This window comes from Ruditapes philippinarum, unplaced genomic scaffold (assembly GCF_026571515.1).
Source record: "Ruditapes philippinarum isolate M1 unplaced genomic scaffold, ASM2657151v2 ctg9935_1_1_1_1, whole genome shotgun sequence".
Taxonomy (NCBI): Eukaryota; Metazoa; Mollusca; class Bivalvia; order Venerida; family Veneridae; genus Ruditapes; species Ruditapes philippinarum.
In genome coordinates this window covers 6148-28606 of record NW_026854551.1, presented here as the reverse complement: position 1 = coordinate 28606, position 22459 = coordinate 6148, and the positions used below count along the sequence as shown (strand labels likewise).

Below are 22459 nucleotides of genomic sequence, written 5' to 3'. Positions count from 1 at the left end.
AGTTTTGAATCATTCATCTATGTGTGCAAAACATTTTGTAACAATATTTGTCTGTTATAACCCGAAACTAATGAAAACACTTTTATACATGTGAAACATTTGTGATCTTGAAGCAAACATTTTTTTATCCTTTTCCGAAAGTAAAGCTGTCGGAAGAAGTATAATAATTCAAATGATAGCAAAAGAATTGACCCGAGCTGATAACATACCAATTTTATACAAATAATGCAAAATAATGTTGTGAAATCAAGAAAACTTTGATAAACATGGTACCGCATCATGCAGAACCATGGCACCGCTTCTTTTTGCGCGGTAATACTTTTTTTCTGGGGGGAGGGGTTGGGTATTGCTAATTTTTATTGTAGGATTGACAAGAAGAGGTAGATGTTGGCTATCGGTTAGGGTAAGCGGGGCAGTGGATTACCTGGGCCTGGAAGCAATCTGGACCTCTACAGTTGTTTTTAAAGATAATTTCTTGTTAAAAATGTATGTTTTCGTAGCAGTTGCATTTTATGTCTTTTGTGAGGTTGAACTTTTCTTTGGACTAGGGAATTGCATAATATTAGCAGATTTCAGTAATCGAAATTTTACTCTCAAATTTGTTAATACATCACACAAGCAAGTCAAAGCTCATATTTCTAAAATGGTATTTCTTTTTTACATTTGAATTTTAGTTACTTAACTAATTGACTTGGCACATAACGTACGCATGTTAAGGTGGCAACTATGTATGGTGGCTGATTTGGTACATTGCGCGTTTCGTTGTCGATAGTGACGACGCAACATATATCGTTTTCGCCTTTTCGTCTTGTCGCTAGCGACAATACCAAACGGAGCGTTGTCGCGCTGTTGTCTTGTTGTCCTGTCTCTAGCGCGGCACCCAAAACGGCGCGTTGTCGTGCGGCGTGTTGTCGCGATGTCACATTGTCGCTCGGTTCAAATTATAGGATTGGCTTATAAGCCAGCGACAGAGCGACATCGCGCCGCACGACAACGCAGTTTGGCGTGCCGCGCTAGAAACAGGACCACAAGACGACAGCGCGTCGTTTGGCGCTTTGTCGTGTTGTCGTTAGCGCCAGGACGACAAGACGAAAGTAGGACAACGCGATGTCGCCCTGTCCCTTGGCTTATATTAAGCCAATTCTTCGATTTGAACCGAGCGACAATATGACATCTACGGAATGCCGTTAGGGCCATTGCCTATGAATGTGTTGATCTGAAACGCGATAGTCGATAGGACGATGGTGAAAACGCGAAATCACGAAACTACGATGGTGAAAATGCGAAAGCACGATGATGAAAACGCGAAAGTACGATTATGAAAACGCGACAGTGCGATACTACGATGATGAAAGCGCGATAAACTATCGTGTTTTCACCATCGTACTGTCGCGTTTTCACCATCGTAGTTTCGTGATTTCGCGTTTTCATCATCGTACTGTCGTGTTTTCATCATCGTACTATCGCGTTTTCACCATCGTACTATCGCGTTTTCACCATCGTACTATCGCGTTTTCATCATCGTACTGTCGTGTTTTAATCATCGTACTATCGCGTTTTCACCATCGTACTGTCGTTATTTCATCATCGTACTATCGCGTTTTCATCATCGTACTATCGCGTTTTCACCATCGTAGTTTCGTGATTTCGTGTTTTCACCATCGTACTTTCGACTATCGCGTTTCAGATTAACACATTCATAGGCGATGGCCCTAACGGCATTCCGGAATGCCGTTAGGGCCATCGCCTATGAATGGTTTGATCTGAAACGCGATACTCGACAGTACGATGATGAAAACGCGAAATAGTTTATCGCGTTTTCATCATCGTGGTATCGTACTGTCGCGATTTCATTATCGTACTATCGCGTTTTCATCATCGTGCTTTCGCGTTTTCACCATCGTAGTTTCGTGATTTCGCGTTTTCACCATCGTACTATCGACTATCGTGTTTTAGATCAACACATTCATTGGCGATGGCCCTAACGGCATTCCGTAGACATCGCGACAATACGCCGCACTACAACGCACCGTTTCGCTAGCGCCAACACGACGCACAAAGGTGTTCCAAATCAGCCACAATAGTAAGAAGACACTTTTAAATAACCGTTACTTTCCACATGGATTAAGTGCAGTTGAAATATACGGTGTCCTTCCTGGGACAATTAAAGGACTGCTATTGACATGCTCGATTTTTTCTTGAAGTTTTGTCCGCCTTTCTGTATTTTTATAGATAAAGTAGCAAGATTTTACATTCTCGCAAAATACTTTTCGCGCCATTCAACATTGAATTTGTCGAATAGTTGAACTTTAAACAAGAGATTTAGTCAATCTTAACAGGCGATATTAAACTGCCTAAAACTGGACACTATAGAAACCGATGGACAGTAGTGCGCACCTCATGAGAATATCCAGTTTATCAAGAAATTGGATGGCCATTTCCAGGACCAAAGTAACTGTTGATTTTAGCAAGTTGTTCGTTGGAAGATGGTACAATACTTAGTTTTTTTACATCGTCTGACATTCTATAAAAAAAACAACATTAACGTCACATACACGGCTGAACATTCCGTTAAGGTAAGCATGTGAATAAGGAAACTACTGAATTTGGGGTCCAAAACGTAATCTATATAACATTGACGCAAAATAAGTTAAGAGACGATTTCAATGTTTGACTGACATAATCGATTTTAGTAAATTTGACATTCTGTTAATTGATGACAATTTAAGATTCTTGCTCAAGGAAACATGGCGCCTCGACAAGCGATGCCAGAATTCCAAGTCCGCCGTTTCAGTCCTTTGCTAGAAGAAATTACATCTGCCACAAGTAATTACCTTTGCCAAAAGTACTTACCTTTGCTACAAGTTATTACCTTTGCCACATAGAAGTCTCTGCTTCGATTCCTTACTCTTCCGATGTATTTACTAAAATTCTTTAGTTATAACAATATTTTATTCATAAACATTTCATTTACATGATAATTGACAAATATTAAATTGCACGGATGAATTTTTTTAGAAACTCTCTCCGTAAGCACTATCTCAAAGAGTATGTATAAAATGGTAACAATTGTACATGTATATGCGTATTTGTGTTAAATATGCATAACATTTTCACTATAAACTTGCTTCTTTACATGCATAATAAAGTCAGCAATATGCACTCAGGCTGTCCTAATCGAACCGATCTTAATAATAAAGTAAAGACTCAGATTCTTTCGAATGTGACCGTGGTCCCATGTGTTTACGCCGGACACACAAAGAACCAGGTTGCTTCTAGAACTGACAAGTCTTTATGCATTTTCCTCCGGTTTGTAAATAATTTATATACATCTACATGCTTCGCCCAGATTGACAACAATAAATAAATACAAATAAGATTATTCAGCATTAGGTTTCATAATGCCATGCAAGTCTAGCGCTAATGTATACGGTGCCCAAATTTTAGGTGCGGACCCATGATACGGTACCAAGAACTCGGTCAGTTGTCACGCTTTTATGACTTTTTTAAGAAATTAAACAGCTTAAATTTGTGTGCAATATTTTTTGTATACATATCTTTGATGCTTACAGTTATATCAAATAAATATTTTGATTGACAACATAATTTTCTCCTTTTAAAAGTTTTCCAAATGATCATTTTACCCAAGCCAGCTCTAGCTGTTTTCATTAAAACAAAGAAATCGTACAAGTCTTTGATAAAAACAAGATGAAGACATAAGCTTCAATGATCATAATATTCCGTAGACACACTTTTATGAAAACACTTGCTTCAAAAGTGTGATTTTCAGGTCGTTTTCCATCATGCATGTTGTGTTTCAGTGTTTGTTTTGTCTAAAATGATACGGTGCTGCACGCAGGATGATAAATTATCGACGGTACGCGGAAAAATGATGCGTATACCCTTGACACCGTGAGTATCTCTCTGGTAAGCGTAATGTTAAACCCGGTATCTAACTAGTAAGCATAGAGTTATAACCAGTATCTTACTGGTAAGAGTAGAGAAAAACCAGAAACTCACTGGTAAACATAGAGTTAAAACCTGTATCCAACTGGTAAGCATAGAAAATAATAAATTTTCGCACTGGTTAGCACAGAGTTAAACTCAGTAATTCATTGATAGTCATATTGTAAAACAAGTATTTTGCAGGTAAGCAGAGAGTTAAACCCAATATCTCACTTGAAAGCATAAAGTAAAACCGAGTTTCTCACCCGAAAGCATAGAATAAAACCCAGTTATTCAATGGGAAGTATAGAGTAAACCAAGTATCTTACTGGTAAGCATACAGTAAACCCAAGTATCTCACTGGTAAGCATACAGTAAAACCAAGTATCTCACTGGTAAGTAAATAGTAAAACCAAGTATCTCACTGGTAAGCATACAGTAAAACCAAGTATCTCACTGGTAAGTATACAGTAAAACCAAGTATCTCACTGGTAAGTATACAGTAAAACCAAGTATCTCACTGGTAAACATACAGTAAAACCAAGTATCTCACTGGTAAGTATACAGTTAAACCAAGTATCTCACTGGTAAGTATACAGTAAAACCAAGTTTCTCACTGGTAAACATACAGTAAAACCAAGTATCTCACTGGTAAGCATACAGTAAAACCAAGTATCTCACTGGTAAGCATACAGTAAAACCAAGTATCTCACTGGTAAGTATACAGTAAAACCAAGTATCTCACTGGTAAGTATACAGTAAAACCAAGTATCTTACTGGTAAACATACAGTAGAACCAAGTATCTTACTGGTAAACATACAGTAAAACCAAGTATCTTACTGGTAAGCATACAGTAAAACCAAGTATCTCACTGGTAAACATACAGTAAAACCAAGTATCTCACTGGTAAGCATACAGTAAAACCAAGTATCTCACTGGTAAGCATACAGTAAAACCAAGTATCTCACTGGTAAGTATACAGTAAAACCAAGTATCTCACTGGTAAGTATACAGTAAAACCAAGTATCTCACTGGTAAGTATACAGTAAAACCAAGTATCTTACTGGTAAACATACAGTAGAACCAAGTATCTCATGGTTGAGCATACAGTAAAACCAAGTATCTCACTGGTAAGTATATAGTAAAACCAAGTATCTCACTGGTAAGCATACAGTAAACCAAAGTACCTCACTGGTAAGTATACAGTAAAACCAAGTATCTCACTGGTAAGTATACAGTAAAACCAAGTATCTCACTGGTAAACATATAGTAAAACCAAGTATCTCACTGGTAAGTATACAGTAAAACAAGTATCTCACTGGTAAGTTTACAGTAGAACCAAGTATCTCACTGGTAAGTATACAGTTAAATCAAGTATCTCACTGGTAAGCATACAGTAAAACCAAGTATCTCACTCGTAAGCATACAGTAAAACCAAGTATCTCACTGGTAAGCATACAGTAAAACCAAGTATCTCACTCGTAAGCATACAGTAAAACCAAGTATCGCACTGGTAAGTATACAGTAAAACCAAGTATCTCACTGGTAAGTATACAGTAAAACCAAGTATTTCACTGGTAAGTATACAGTAAAACCAAGTATCTCACTGGTAAGTATACAGTAAAACCAAGTATTTCACTGGTAAGTATACAGTAAAACCAAGTATCTCACTGGTAAGTATACAGTAAAACCAAGTATTTCACTGGTAAATATACAGTAAAACCAAGTATCTCACTGGTAAACATACAGTAAAACCAAGTATCTCACTGGTAAGCATACAGTAAAACCAAGTATCTCACTGGTAAGCATACAGTAAAACCAAGTTTCTTACTGGTAAGCATACAGTAAAACCAAGTATCTCACTGGTAAGCATACAGTAAAACCAAGTATCTCACTGGTAAGTATACAGTAAAACCAAGTATCTCACTGGTAAACATACAGTAAAACCAAGTATCTCACTGGTACGTATACAGTTAAACCAAGTATCTCACTGGTAAGTATACAGTAAAACCAAGTATCTCACTGGTAAGCATACAGTAAAACCAAGTTTCTTACTGGTAAGCATACAGTAAAACCAAGTATCTCACTGGTAAACATACAGTAAAACCAAGTATCTCACTGGTAAGTATACAGTAAAACCAAGTATCTCACATGTAAGTATACAGTAAAACCAAGTTTCTTACTGGTAAGTATACAGTAAAACCAAGTATCTCACTTGTAAGCATACAGTAAAACCAAGTATCTCACTGGTAACCATACAGTAAAACCAAGTATCTTACTGGTAAGTATACAGTAAAACCAAGTATCTCACTGGTAAGTATACAGTAAAACCAAGTATCTCACTGGTAAGTATACAGTAAAACCAAGTATCTTACCGGTAAGCATAAAGTAAAACCAAGTATCTCACTAGGTAAATATACAGTAAAACCAAGTATCTCACTGGTAAGTATACAGTAAAATCAAGTATCTTACTGGTAAGCATAAAGTAAAACCAAGTATCTCACTGGTAAGTATACAGTAAAACCAAGTTTTCTCACTGGTAAGCATACAGTAAAACCAAGTTTCTTACTGGTAAACATAAAGTAAAACCAAGTATCTCACTGGTAAACATACAGTAAAACCAAGTATCTCACTGGTAAGTATACAGTAAAACCAAGTATCTCACTGGTAAGTATACAGTAAAACCAAGTATCTTACTGGTAAGCATACAGTAAAACCAAGTATCTCACTGGTAAGTATACAGTAAAACCAAGTATCTCACTGGTAAACATACAGTAAAACCAAGTATGTCACTGGTAAGTATACAGTAAAACCAAGTATCCTACTGGTAAACATGAAGTAAAACCAAGTATCTCACTGGTAAGCATAAAGTAAAACCAAGTTTCTCACTTGTAAGTATACAGTAAAACCAAGTATCTCACCGGTAAGTATACAGTAAAACCAATTTTCTCACTGGTAAGCATACAGTAAAACCAAGTATCTCACTGGTAAGCATAACCAAGTATCTCACTGGTAAGCATAAAGTTAAACCAAGTATCTTACTGGTAAGCATACAGTAAAACCAAGTATCTCACTGGTAAGCATACAGTTAAACCAAGTACCGGTATCTCACTTGAAATCATAGAGTAAAACCAAGTATCTCACTTGTAGTAATAGAATAAAACCCAGTATCTCACTGTTAAGTATTTACTAAAACCAATTATCTCTCTGGTAAACGAGTTAAACAAAGTCTCGCACTGGTTAGCATACAGAAAAACCCCAGTAATTCACTGGCAAGCATAGAGTAAAACCAAGTATCTTACTGGTAAGCATAAAGTAAAACCAAGTATCTCACTGGTAAGTATACAGTAAACCAAGTTTGTCACTGGTAAACATATAGTAAAACCAAGTATCTCACAGTTAAGTATACAGTAAAACCAAGAATCTCACTGGTAAGTATACAGTAAAACAAAGTATCTCACTTGTAAGTAATCAGTAAAACCAAGTATCTCACTGGTAAGTATTCAGTAAAACCAAGTATCTTACTGGTAAGTATACAGTAAAACCAAGTATCTTACTGGTAAGTATACAGTAAAACCAAGTATCTCACTGGTAAGTATACAGTAAAACCAAGTATCTCACTGGTAAGTATACAGTAAAACCAAGTATCTCACTGGTAAGTATACAGTTAAACCAAGTACCGGTATCTCACTTGAAATCATGGAGTAAAACCAAGTATCTCACTTGTAGTAATAGAATAAAACCCAGTATCTCACTGTTAAGTATTTACTAAAACCAATTATCTCTCTGGTAAACGAGTTAAACAAAGTCTCGCACTGGTTAGCATACAGAAAACCCCCAGTAATTCACTGGTAAGCATAGAGTAAACCCAATAACTTACATAGTAAAGAGAGAGTAAAACCCAGTATCATTCTGTTAAGCGTAGAGTAAAACCCAGTATTGGTAGGATGACAATCAAGCCATTCAGAAACTTGAACCTGGACCCATTTTTAACATGGGTTGTCATATACCAAAATGTTCCAATATATTCGTAGTGTCCAAAAATGCCGGCATAAATTGGCATAAATGGTGGCGAACAGAGAAATCCAAGATAGTGTAAAAATATGAAAATTACAACTTAGTCACTTTTACTTGACCAGATACATTTGTTCTTTAAATGTATTTTTGATCAAATACATTTCACACATATAAATTTAGTATCAACTTAATGTAAAATTGTCTTTTAACAGGCACAGGCTGAAAATTATTGGGAAAACTAACAAACTCATGGTAATATTTAAAGTTGTCCGAACATTTTTCCATATAATAATACAATTAACAAATCAAATGATTTACTTTGGTTTTAATTACAAGAAACCACCCTCTACATAAGAAATGTGCTATTGATTTTTTCATGTTTTTTTTTTTTTTTTTCGATTTTTTTTTTGAGAAAGTAGGTATTTTTAAGTTGCTGGGGTAAAATAATCATTTAATCAAAATCACAAATTTATTGTAAGTAACAATATTTGTATCCACTTAAATTGTTATTATTTTATATAAACTACTTGAAAAACTTTAACAAAGTTCAGTAACTTTTGGATAGAGTATGCAAGATTTTTAATAGTTTTAAAGGGAATAAAGCACTATAAGTTGAAAATAGTGTTGCAATTCAACCTTATAAGTTGATGCCTAAATAATTTATTCGTTTATCAAAGTTTAAACAATTCTATAATATATTTCTTGCATATTTCATCTGTAAATATGAAAACTTATTCAAACATGTACACTTTCATTGATGAGTTTCTACATATATTTACCGACCTGTCTTAGCATAGATTAAAACCCAGCATAACACTGGTTAGGATAGGCTTAAATAAATTATCTTTCTGGTACACATAGAGTAAAACCAAGATTCTTCCTGGTAAGTATAGAGTTAAACTTTATATTTCATTCATCTTTCTCACTTTTTACAAAAATATTTTTAACTAAAAAGTCAAGAAAAAATAGAACGTTTTAGATACTTATTTAAGAATATTCAGTGACCTTGTTTATAATGAATTATGGTTAATGATCTATCGCTAAACATTATTGAAATCATTACTTCAAGTATTTAAAAAAGAGATAAAAAATATTTTCACTTAAAATAAGCGTAAATGGGGTTAAGGTATTAAGTTACTAGATATTATATGATCCACGACGGCTTTACTTATAACCTATTCATAAAACTGATTGAGCGTATTGATTTCATTTTATTGCAAAAATCGTGGTAACTTTCAAATTAAAAGCATTTTTAATTGTAAATTTCACATAAATGAGGTCATATCAAATAATCTTATAGGTTAATATAGAGATTTAAGATAATAAAAGGACGAGGTGAGTTATCAACTTTTTTTTCATGTAATGTCATGATAATCTTAACATTTAAAAAAATAATAATAATAAAAAAAAACAACAAAAAAAACCCAAAAAAACAAATACAATGCAAACTGACAGAAAGTACTAGTTTGCTACAGTTTCTAGCCACAAATGTTTTATATAGTTAATTACAAAATCATAGAATCAGAAAATTCTTTTTACAAATTCTGTTTTATGAATTTCCGGCTTAAGTTTTAGGACTCCGCGATTTCCACATCATGAATTTACAACGCAGAACTCGTGAAATTAAAATCGAGAAATTATGAAATTGAATCTGTGAAGTTGAAATCATGACTTTTTGATGTTGAAGTTGAAATAGAAACAAATCATGAATATGTGAAGTTTAATTGATAAAGTTAAATATATACATGGCTTATCTTTGGGTAAATGCCGTTTTTGCAGAAATGTATTGAACTCTAGGAAATTCTTACCGTATATAATTATGTAATTTGGATTAAAGAATGCACAGACGATGTTTAGAAAACCGCATTCGCTCTTTCTAGTCAAGTTATCAAGTTAATGTGGTCTTTTCTTTCTTTAAAAAGAAAATCTGCAAGTTATTTTAATGACACAATCACTTGTCACACAATCTGTCTTCCAGCTGTCTAGAACGTCTAATTAAGACTGAAATATAAAGAGAAATTGCTGTTTCGTTTTCACATATCTGTTCGACATACAAATTGAATTAACTAATTTTTGTCCGTATAAGAATTGCAAACGACACCAATCAAAACTGTATCCTATCCTACAAGATGTAAACAATCGGAACGAAAAAGGCATGTTTTGTTTTCTTTTAGCGTTTGTAACACGAAGCGGGCCACATTTTTTATGAAGTTTTGTGGATACGACGCAGTTCATATTGCATTATCAGTCGTTTTTTTCCCATTCAAATCAATATAATCGTTTCAGAGTCAACCTTCAGCTTCAAAATATAATTTTACATCATTTACTAAAATTTCATTAAAAAAATGTTTATTTTGAAAGAAAATAATGATTGTACGAAATGATACGACGCAGTCCAGTCCTGACCATGCCGCTTCGGTAGGTTGTGATCAAGAGCTTTTTTGATGACAGTATTTGTATTTTATGTTTCGTTTTTAATTTTTTTTAACTTAAGTCAAGCAGAAATAAATGCGGAAGAAAATGTTATGTTTTCACGTGGATCATGACGTTTGTGATCAATACCGTTGTTATATAGCTGTTGTCAAAACAAAACGGTTCGTTACTTTTATACGCCGTGAAACAACTTGGAATACAGATTGTATAAGAGGTATATTTTAAAATTATTATTTTCGTTGTGATTATATTAAATCAATCGGCCATTATTGATACAACTAAAATTCCAAAGCTTGACAGTTCATTAAGTTATGTCAGATATAAATATCATAAATTTAGACACACATACAAAAATTAGTGTGTGGCGAATTGCCTTGTATTGTCCAACAACATTGACCTGGCACGCTTGCATTGACCCCATAGTCGATAAATTCCGTAAACATTACGATCTAACTTGTAAATCGATATGAATTTATATAACCGGTTGTTAAATGGTCTAAATTAAAAATCCCTCTTAGCACAGTCGGTAAAGGTCTCTCACTTTAAGATTATAGATGTAAAGTCGTAGGTTCGAATCCTGGTTCAGCCACTTTTATTTCTTTCCTTTTGAAATTGCCATTTCTCTCTTAACTCGTGCAAAACGTTTTGATTTTTGTTGTGTATTCTCTCTGTGTAGTATTTTAATTTGTATTATGACAGCGCTTTCCTTTTAATTAATTAAAGATAATGTAATGAAATAAAACATATAACTGTATAAATAACCACTACTTAAAAGGTATCCTAAAAACCAGCTGTAGTAAAACGATTTCAAATTAATTCTTGCAAGTAAATTCCAAAATAAAATAAAAAATGCGTGTCTTCATAACGAGGTATTGGTTAGGTATCGAACCAGAGACCTTCAGGTCAGTAGTCTAGCATCTATACCAATACACCACAACTCATTGACGTGTGAAGTTAACAATGATATCGATATATTCGTTAGATACCACTGTTTTATTACCTGACCTTTACGGAAATTAATGAAGTGCCAGGTCAATATTGCTGGACAATATCGAAAACGAAAGTACAAGACGGTCATATCAACAATGCATGACAATCCAGTACGAGACGCATACAAGGGAAATAACCATGTCAATTATTATGTAAACAATATTCAAGATTTGTTAACCTTTAGTTATTATGTTTAAAATAAATGGAGATACCCATTATGGCCTCAGGAGAAAAATTAAAACAAGGTATTTGGTTGATAATATCCACTATCACCCTAACAATCATGTACTACTTATCTTTTCTCACAACATATTTATATCAGTGTTATGTGTCCCGGGTGATATAAGAAATATTTCCTGGCCTTAAATGGGGGTGATACTTAATCATGAAATCATATAAGGAGGTAAAATTAGACAAAATATTTATCAAATACTCAAAATATACCAAGAGGGTTTGATCCCTGTTTGCATACTTTGCTGTTTTAATCCCTATTAAAATATAAAGATATATTACACATTCTTTTTCAAACTCTAGTATAGATTACAATAAAGAAGTTTTGATATCTTCGCCATTTTATGGTAATTAGATAAAAAAAAAAACAACCCACTAAACTCACATATCTTGGATATTGCATTCAGGTTGCACCCCTGAGAATTTTAGTCGTATTTACAATATTTCAATTTTATACAGCGTCCCGTTAAGTCGAACATACAATCGTGAAAGTCGAAAATATGGTTATTAAAAAAACTGGAAATAAAGAAACAACGAAACCATGGTTGTGAAAAGTCGAAAGGACGATGTTAAAAACAAGAAATTGTATACAGTTTTCAGTTAGTTTGACTGAAGTAGCTTTGTTGAACCATTAAACATCTAGAATTTGTATTTCTATTGCGGGCGCCAGGCGAAAACACAAAAATACGACAAAGACACTAATACAAAATTTTCGTGTTTTCATACTTTCCTCCGCTGCCCGACAGGCGAAAATACGACTTTTGCCCCGCGGAGCGAAAGTTGGACAAATGTTGAGTTTATCGTGTTTACGACCGGCGCCCCGCGGAACGAAAATACGAGATGGTTATGTAATGAAAGAAATGATATTGACATAAGTTACATCTCATAATTATTTGACACTAGTATATTATTAAGCGCCAAATAGGACTGGTAATAAACCAATTTACAATATACATGTTTATCGCACGATTCATGAGGTATACTATTAATTATTTCAATACAAACCAAATATGAAGCTCTTTATAATGTATAATCATAAACCATGTTGAATATAAATTGCAAAGGTTTTAAATCTTAAATAACTTAAAAGGTGAATTGTTTGTACCTATTTCAATTAGTGGCTTCAGCAGCTTTGAGATATTGAATGAATGGGGTAAATTATGTTCTTCCTTAAACGAAACTTATCATGTAAAGTAAATATTAAAATGTCGCAAATTAACTTTAAGACGATTATTTAACATGTATAAGAAATAATAGTATTGTTTAACTCTGTATGTAGAAATTATGAAAACATATACATTATTTTATCGCTGTAGAAATCTCATTCTGTTTTTATATTTGATATGTTTAGCAACAATGATGCGACTAGAAATTTAGAGTGACAGGCATTTTTGAGATTAGATGTCTTCAAAACAGTCTTATTATAATTATATCCCTGTACATTCAAATTTCAAATAATGCGAAACGAGTTATTCACGATTTTTGTACATACCGAATCATAATGGGTTACACTATAATATATTTCTTTCAGAATAATTATAAAGAAATAGATTTAAAATGCATTTTTTTTATTTACAGACAACATGTCAACACAGGCTGTTAAAGAATTATCTGTAGCCACACACACTGCTATGGATTTTCTTGGTTACTCTAAGGAAATGATAAAATCGAGAGCTGAGATAGTAAAGCATTTGTATTCAATATTTAGTAACAAGTTACAAAATTTGATTCCATGGCTTCACTTCGACAGTATGATCGCCGGGAGTATAGGAGACGGGATTGCAAAACTTTGTGAAAGTGACATTGATTTCATTCTAGTATTTCGCAATTTCCTTTGTTTGGACAATGCTCAGGTAGAAAGTAAACTTTGTATAATTCAAACGATCACAGAGGATTCTCCGCCGGGTTATACAAAACTCAATCCTTTAAAAATGAATTCTAATATTATTGCAAAGTTTTTGTTTGATTTCACCACTGAATATGACTTATGCAGTGGTCAAGTGTTTCTTGAAAGCACAAGCATGCGTAATTTATTTGAAAAATGTATAAACACAAGAAGTTCAAATATTGCGTATGATGGCACATACAGAGAATTTCGGAAACAACAAGGACCGTCCGTTCCTTCAACTCTACATGTTAGAATACCTTTGATGCCGCATATAAATATGTCATGTGATACTGATTTTGTGACAGCACTGCCTTATATATCATCGTCAGTATTAGATCTTGGAGCAAACGTGACAGATATTGGCCGCCGCAGTCTGTTTGTCAAGACATTATTGAGACAGAGGCTTACGTTGTTCCAGTTGGCGCTACTTGCAGCGAAAATCAGAATTACGAATGGAGAATTTCTTTTACAACTGCCGAAAGTATTCTTGTTTCTCATCTCCATCCGGCGCTATTAAAAGTTTACATTTTATTTAAAATGGTTAACAAGTATTTGATTAAACCAAATTGTGATATTCTAAGTTCCTACATAATAAAGAATGTTGTTTTCTGGGTGTCAGAACGTATTGATACAAGAACGTGTTATTCTCCTGAAAGATTCATAGACTTTCTGCTGCAAGCGCTTTCTTTTCTACTAAACTGTTTACATTCTAAATGTCTTCCTAACTATATGATGCAAGAGAGAAATCTTCTCCTTGGGAAAGGAAAACCATGTGATATTACAAAGCTCAAATGTATCATATCAAATCTATTGGACACGGGTGGCTTTTTCATTATCAGGATAGAGAAACTTAGAGTAAAAATATTGTCCGTTGGAAACTGTTTTACAGATGCTAGACGATTTTCTGAAATTAGAGACAAATTCGAGATAATGCTTTTGCGAATGTATATCGACATGACTACAAAGCTTGCCCCTGAAAAAGCATTTCAGTCATCATTCATCCATGATGCTATGTTTGAAATGTTCAAAGATCCTTTGCTCTTAGATTTTTTGTTTACATTGATGAATTTTCTGAATCTAGACATAATATCTTCAATTACTAACCCACAACAAATTTGGAAAGCTATCAACGATTTTTTGTTTCCATAAAAAGTTTTTCAAGAAACAAAGGAAACAGGAAATCATTTCCAACTGTTAAAGAGATCAGATTGCTGTAAACATAAAAAATGGAAAATAAATGTTTTATAATTGCAGACTCTAACATAAAAATAATGAAATATACAACAATGAATCGAGTATTGTTTGATGGACAGCTTTACATCAGTTTCGCCGAACAATGTGCTGTCATTGGCCATTGTATTGCAGTAATGTTAACACATAACTACAATTTTATTATGCCCCCACTTCGAAGAAGAGGGGGTATATTGCTTTGCACTTGTCGGTCCGTCGGTCCGTTGGTCCGTAGACCAAATGGTTTCCGAGTGATAACTTAAGAACTCTTAGGCCTAGGAACTTCAAACTTGGTATGGTGATTGGTCATGACAAGTAGATGACCCCTATTGATTTTGGGGTCAAGGGGTCAAAGGTCAAGGTCAAATTGACCTTGTAAGCAAAAACGGTTTCCGATAAAAAACTTAAGAACCTTAAGGCCTAGGAACTTCAAACTTGGTATGTTGATTGGTCATGATCAGTAGATGACCCCTATTGATTTTGGGGTCAAGGGGTCAAAGGTCAAGGTCACATTGACCTCTTGGGTAAAAACGGTTTCCGATCAATAACTAAAGAACCCTTAGGCCTAGGAACTTCAAACTTGGTATGGTGATTGGTTATGACCAGCAGATGACCCCTATTAATTTTGGGGTTAAGGGGTCAAAGGTCAAGGTCACATTGACCTTGTAGGTAAAAACTGTTTCCGATCAATAACTAAAGAACGCTTAGGCCTAGGGACTTCAAACTTGGTATGGTGATTGGTCATGATCAGTAAATGACCCCTATTGATTTTGGGGTCAAGGGGTCAAAGGTCAAGGTCACATTGACCTCTTGGGTTAAAACGGTTTCCGATCAATAACTAAAGAACCCTTAGGCCTAGGAACTTCAAACTTGGTATGGTGATTGGTCATGACCAGCAGATGACCCCTATTGATTTTGGGGTTAAGGGGTCAAAGGTCAAGGTCACATTGACCTTGTAGGTAAAAACGGTTTCCGATCAATAACTAAAGAACCCTTAGGCCTAGGAACTTCAAACTTGGTATGGTGATTGGTCATGACCAGCAGATGACCTATTGGTTTTTGGGTCAAGGGGTCAAAGGTCAAGGTCACATTGACCTTGTAGGTAAAAACGGTTTCCGATCAATTAACTAAAAACTCTTAGGCCTAGGAACTTAACTGCAAACTTTGAATGATGATTGGTCGTGACCAGCAGATGACCCCTCTTGAGTTTTGGGTCAAGGTGCCAAAGGTCAAAGTCACATTGACTTTGTAAGTAAAAACGGTTTCTGATCAATAACTAAAGAACGCTTAGGCCTAGGAACTTCAAACTTGGTATGGTGATTGGTCATGACCAGCAGATGACCCCTATTGATTTTGGGGTCAAGGGGTCAAAGGTCAAGGTCACATTGACCTTGTAAGTAAAAACGGTTTCTGATCAATAACTAAAGAACGCTTAGGCCTAGAATCTTCAAACTTGGTATGATGATTGGTAATTGCCAGCAGATGACCCCTAACGATTTTGGGGTCAAGGGGTCCAAGGTCAAGGTCACATTGACCTTGTAGGTAAAAATGGTTTCCGATCAATAACTAAAGAACGCTTAGGCCTAGGAACTTCAAACTTTGATGATTGGTCATGACCACTAGATGACCCCTATTGATTTTGGGGTCAAGGGGTCAATGTCATATTGACCTTGTACTTAATGACGGTTTCTGACCAATAACTCAACAACTCAAGTTGCCTTAGTTGATATTTTTATATTAAACTAAAAATGCTTTTGGTATACACATTGGAAGGTCTTATGTAATATAACAACTTGGCTGTCATTAATGAGGCCTACATTATTCATAAAATTGATGCATATATTATTTGGTAAGATTTGTAATAACTTAAATTGCTGCACACAACCTATTGGGTCACAATAATTATTACCTTGTGACTAGTCATGACCAGTAGATACTAGATAACCCTTATTAATTGTTTGTTCACTGGGTCAGAAGTCATGCATACTAACCTGATCACATGACTAATTGGCTGCCGATAGGGGGCATACATGTTTTACAAACATATCTTGTTCTAATTTGAAGAGCTGACATTTTATCAAATGTGACGTTCCGAAACGGTTTTGTTCCGAGTTATTTCCCAGATAATTCCATATTATAATGGCATTTTAAAGCACCTGTTTATTCTGACAATTGTAAATATATTGGTAATGATAAGAACTCTGATTCAAAATTCATTGTTTCCTTTTATTTCGTGGGATCTCCCCTTTTGCAGATTTATTACTCTTCACTATGAAAATATCGATCTCATTAATTTACTTTGTGCTCTTTTTTAAGATGACATGATAATGTTATCGATCATGAAAAACGTCATATACAGAAACATTTATGGAAAGTGCATAAAGAGACATTTATAATGCTATAAAAGATGATATGCCAATCGCAACTACTCGGCCCTTTCCGTCAGTCTTCGGATAAGGACCTCGAACACAATAGTAAGAATACACAGAAAGGATGCGGTATTCCGGTCTAACCTACGCTAAGAAACTAAACATGTTAACAAATAGTAATTTAATGCTGGGAGTTGTTGACAAGTTTATTTCCAATATATGTAGTTAAAGTCCACCTAAAATAAGTGAATTCATAGGTAAAAAAGCAAACAATACAATATTTATATATTTACTAATATGGATGTAGAAACCGAAAGTACAAAAAACTAACCTGTTGACATTTAGTTGGATTTGTTTAAAATTGAACATCAATGGGCATATTTAAATTACAAATTGTTGTCAGACATTTTTTCAACCAAAAGAGTACCGGAACAGACATTAGATGTCAAATATATACATTCGTTTTACATTATCTTTGTTTCTGTTTACATCTGTAAACCACGTGGTAGAACTACTTTCAATCCGTATTGTTTCCGAGGTTATTATAGATAATAGCTGAGGCAGTTCTGAATGGATGATATGCATAATAACTTGAATCACAAAAGAGTTGAGTAAAAACAAAAGGTTCGGAAATTTTGGTGGAGCAATACTCTCTCTAAAGTATGGGATTATTTGAGGTAAGCTAAAAACCATTTGCTCCAATGCTTGGAATTATCTATGAATAGTCGGCACATTAGGGAAAGCTGAAGGTGTCAAGTGCCGTGCGGCAGCTGTAAAAAGTTAGCCACGTACTTCACGTCAGAGATCTTATATCTTATTTCTCAATGGTAGGATACTACGTCATCGGGCACCTGCTGAATGCTCCCACTTGGACCATTTTTTCGTCGACTCAAAGGTAAAATACAATTTTATTACAGTCAACTATCGTTATCTCGACATCGCTTTTCTCGATATTTCGTTATCTCGATGAAATTTTGAAAGTCTCTATTTTCTTCCTTCTTTATCTTTATTGGAAATATTTGTTTATCTCGATATTTTTTTTCTCGATATTTTCAGTATCTCGATGTAAAATTTCAGCCCCAAAAGTTATTTAGTAAGAGTATTAAAAAATCATGTAGCGCATCAAATAATGGCTATAGTACTTTGGATAATTGTAAAAAAGTTTATAGATTCATTGCCTGGTTTAGGCCTGAAAACGGGATAAGTGTTTTTCTCTGAATACTCCCACTCGGACTTTTCCCGAAACATATAAGAAATAAAGTTGAAAACCTTCTTGAAAATCATTTTTAATGTACCGGAATATAAACCGAGTCATGTTTACACATTTTTCTAGATTTTGTTCAAATACTTCTATTCAAAAGTCATTTTTTTTAAAGTTTTTTTTAATAAAAATGGAAAATGCTCCCACTCGGACTCGATTTCAGAGATGCTCCCACTCGGACCCAAACATATACATTTTGAAAGCACATTGTTGTGTTAAGCTTTTATGGATTGTTCTCACATTTTTAACACCATTTTGTCAATAACTTCTTTGTAAGGCAACAGTAACTTTTCCTTTTTTTACAGAGATCACTTCTTTGATTCTGAAGAATGGCGTCGTTTGGCAGGAACAAGGTGCCATGGCAAAGTTTCAACTGACAGGATCACTTTACAAAAAGGTGCACTTGGCTTGTGTTGGATCCGAAGGGATGATTCAAAATTATTGCCAGCAACAAAGCTAGGACTATAAGACTTTTAATGGACAGTTTGGATCCCAAGAATAAAACTTTGTTTAGATGTTAAAAAATGGTGGTGTTTTATAAAGAAGTCATTATACATTGTTAAGTGACATACTGGATTAAGATTCTGTTGGACTCGTACACATATTAGAGTCCTGCATTAATTCAATAATTGATGACTTGAATATCTTGTTAATAATTTAAAACCCAATGATTTGCGTGTTTCTTAAACTTGTGATTTAGATTTTAAAACAACAAAATGGTACGTTAATGAACATAAAGAAGTCAATATATGTCGGTTGATTTGAATAGTTTATTAAAGAACAACATGTAAATCATTTTTGTCATGAACTGGTTAAAAAGTCAATGTACTGCCATGCCATGGCACAAAAAGCATGCATCACAATTATTAACAACTTTGACAATTTTAAGTAAGAAAGTTATCATGTGTACGTATTTTTACCTAAAATAACAAAATTGAATAAATAAGAAAATAAAGATCACAGTTACTTCTTTATTACAGTGTTTACCATATCTTGGTAATTAAAGATCTTGTAAGTCATATTTCAGGTTGTTACCAATTGAAATTTCATATATATGTATATAAAATTATGCTACTAAAAGAATTTTCAAACATTAAGGAATATGTAAAATACGTACTGCAAATGCTTGTCCATATTATATGTAATAATTAAAATATAAATGTATGCATTCATTTCTTAATTGAAGAATGCAACTTACACTTAAAAGAAAATATAATTCTAATTGCCTCCCTTAATGAAATGTAAATTCGGTATTATCTTTACAAATAATGCTTTTTGGAACAAAACAAACAATATTGATAAATCTTCATTTGAGCATTATATTTATGATATACAACCATAGAAAAAAACATGATTTCAGGATATTTGAATGACGTTAAAATAATAACTATCATACAAGAAGGAATCACATACAGTAAAATCCCCCACCGAAAAGGAGGGAAGTAACCCTTTTATACATGTAAAAATTATGACGCTCGTAAAAATTAATGAAAAGTTATAATCTAGACAAAAATCATGACAAAAATAACACTCCCATGAAAAAAACAAAGGAAAAACAACAAAGAAGCATTAAGTGAACACTCCTGGTCCTTATGCTCTGATATTCACTATTAAACATGTTCCATTTACAGTTTTAAGTTTATATCTCAAATAGCTTTAGAGGTATTGTCCTTGCAAACTAATAATAGTGAATACAAAAAGCAATAACTCCAAAACTGGAGAGTTGTCATTCTTGTTTGCGGTATTTAACTTTATTGAAATCTATCCTCCAATGAAGTTTCAGATGAATTGATTCTTTATTACACATTGTCCCAAGATTAACGCAAAAACTGAACAAAAGACATTTACTTCAAAGAACTATTATTCTTGTGTTTTCTAGAGTATTCCTCCTCACTGAGATATACCTAAAATATTTGCTCCAAGATGTCCTACCACGTGCTTCCTTACGTTGCAATGTGGTTTATGCCTTTTCCCAAACTGGTCACAAACACAAATACTTTCTGCAAAACAAAACATTATTATATTTTTAAAATGTATAATCAATTTGTTTCTTATTTCAGGGACTCTATTTAACGAGGAATTGTTTCAACAAAACCTTTTTTCTTATTCTTAGGCCGATAACTGATCCTCTAAGAAGACATATTTACGAGACTGTTATGATAAAAATATGTCACCACTTTAATGATCTAAATGTTAGTATCGTATTTTAAAAATGCTGTTTCATTGAATTCTAACTGATTATATGAATATATGAACGTGAATATAAAGATATTTTGAGAAAAAAAATGATAATATCTTAACACAGCAATGTGCTTTCAAAATTTGTATATATTTAGGTCCGAGTGGGAGCATCTCTGAAGTTGAGTCCGAGTGGGAGCATTTTTCATTTTTATTAAAAGAATTAAGAAAAACTGACTTCTGAAAAAGAAGTATTTGAAACTAATATAGAATAATGGGTAAACATGACTCGGTTTATGTTACGGTACGTTAAAAATAATTTTCAAGGTTTTCAACCTTATTTGATATATGTTTGGGAAAAGTCCGAAAGGGAGCATTCAGAGAAAAACACTTATCCCGTTTTCAGGCCTAAACCATGCAATAAATCTGAAAAAAAATACAATTATCTCAAGTACTATAGCCATTCGTTGGTGCGCTACATGATTTTTTAATACTCTTACGTTTTCTTATAATAAAATTGTATTTTACCTTCGAGTCGACGAAAAAATGGTCCAAGTGGGAGCATTCAGCAGGTGCGCGATGACGTAGTATCCTACCATTGTTTCTGGTCCTTCGGGATTGTTGCTCAGGCTCTTTTACGTGTTGACAATTGAGTATCACTCTTGAAAGCTGGTGCTAGGAAATGTGAAAAATGTTGCACTTTTTATTATTCGTCCGGTACATACATTATTAAGATACTTATTTTGTTCTTAAGATGTTGAAGGCCTTTTAGTACTCCTTTTCTTAACAGATCTATAAAATTTAATTTAGATAACGCTGGTGAAAGATACACTTCACAGGAACAAAATAGTGATCACTCTAAATATGATTCTTGACCTTTAAATACGCAAAATCCTATTTAAGAAATGCAATGAACTATTGATAAATATAAAGTAGGCAAATAATTTGGTGTAGATATCGTTCTTGTGGATATAAGTAATATATAAGGAATTATACCGTCAGAGTTGGGAAGAAATCCTAAATCGAGTACTGCTGATCGACGAAATCCACTATTATACCGTGGTATTGCCTTATTTTAATTTTTTTAATAATATATATATATATTGCAACATTAAATTTGAGTATTTATACACCTTCTGAGTAAACTGAAATCTTAGTCGGTGAGCAGAAAAAGATAAGGAAACATAGATGTACGGATTAAGTTGCCGTCCCAAAAACTTTAACGTTGATCATAACTTCATTACTTCTTAGTTTATTGTCTTCATACTTGGCCACCACAACCCTTGGGACAAGTATGACGACCAATGCAGACCAAACTTATCTTGACTTTCATCCATAAATGACATTGACCTACAAATGCAAAAAATCTAAATTTTGCTTGATTTTTACTAACTTTTGCTATGTTTCGCTATAATTTTGTTATTTCAAAACAGATTGTCTTCATTCTTAAACAGAATAATCTTCCAGGATAGCCCTACAAGATAACTAGACACACCTTGTCCTTCACTTATAAATGACCTTTAAGATAAAATTATTTATTTATTTTTTGCTGCAACTGGCTTTAACTTTGTTGTCAATGAATGGGTTGACTTCTTATTATGACACAACAGGTACTTCTTTGCTACTAATGACCATTGACTTCCATAGCATCCAGTGACTCCAAATAGCAACCATTGACTTTCTCTAGCAGCCATTGACTTTCCATAGCAACCATTGACTTTCCATAAGAACCACTGCCTTTCCAGAGAACCAGATGACTCCCATAGAAACCGTTTGCTTTTCTATATAACCACTACCTCCGAAGAGCGATTGATCTAATAGAAGGGATTGACTTTCCATAGCAAAATGTAAATTTCCCTAGCAACCAGTGACTTCCATAGCAGCCATTGGCATTTCATAATAAACTGTAAATTTCG

General features: G+C 33.9%; 1 long non-coding RNA gene across 1 annotated transcript; it reads left to right on the top strand.

The window, feature by feature from the left end:
• Positions 1-10524: 10524 nt before the first annotated feature.
• On the top strand, positions 10525-19261 carry LOC132740437 (uncharacterized). The gene is made up of 3 exons (XR_009627157.1): positions 10525-10610; positions 13196-17999; positions 18671-19261. It is a non-coding gene; the product is annotated as an uncharacterized LOC132740437 (long non-coding RNA).
• The last annotated feature ends 3198 nt before the right edge of the window (positions 19262-22459 follow it).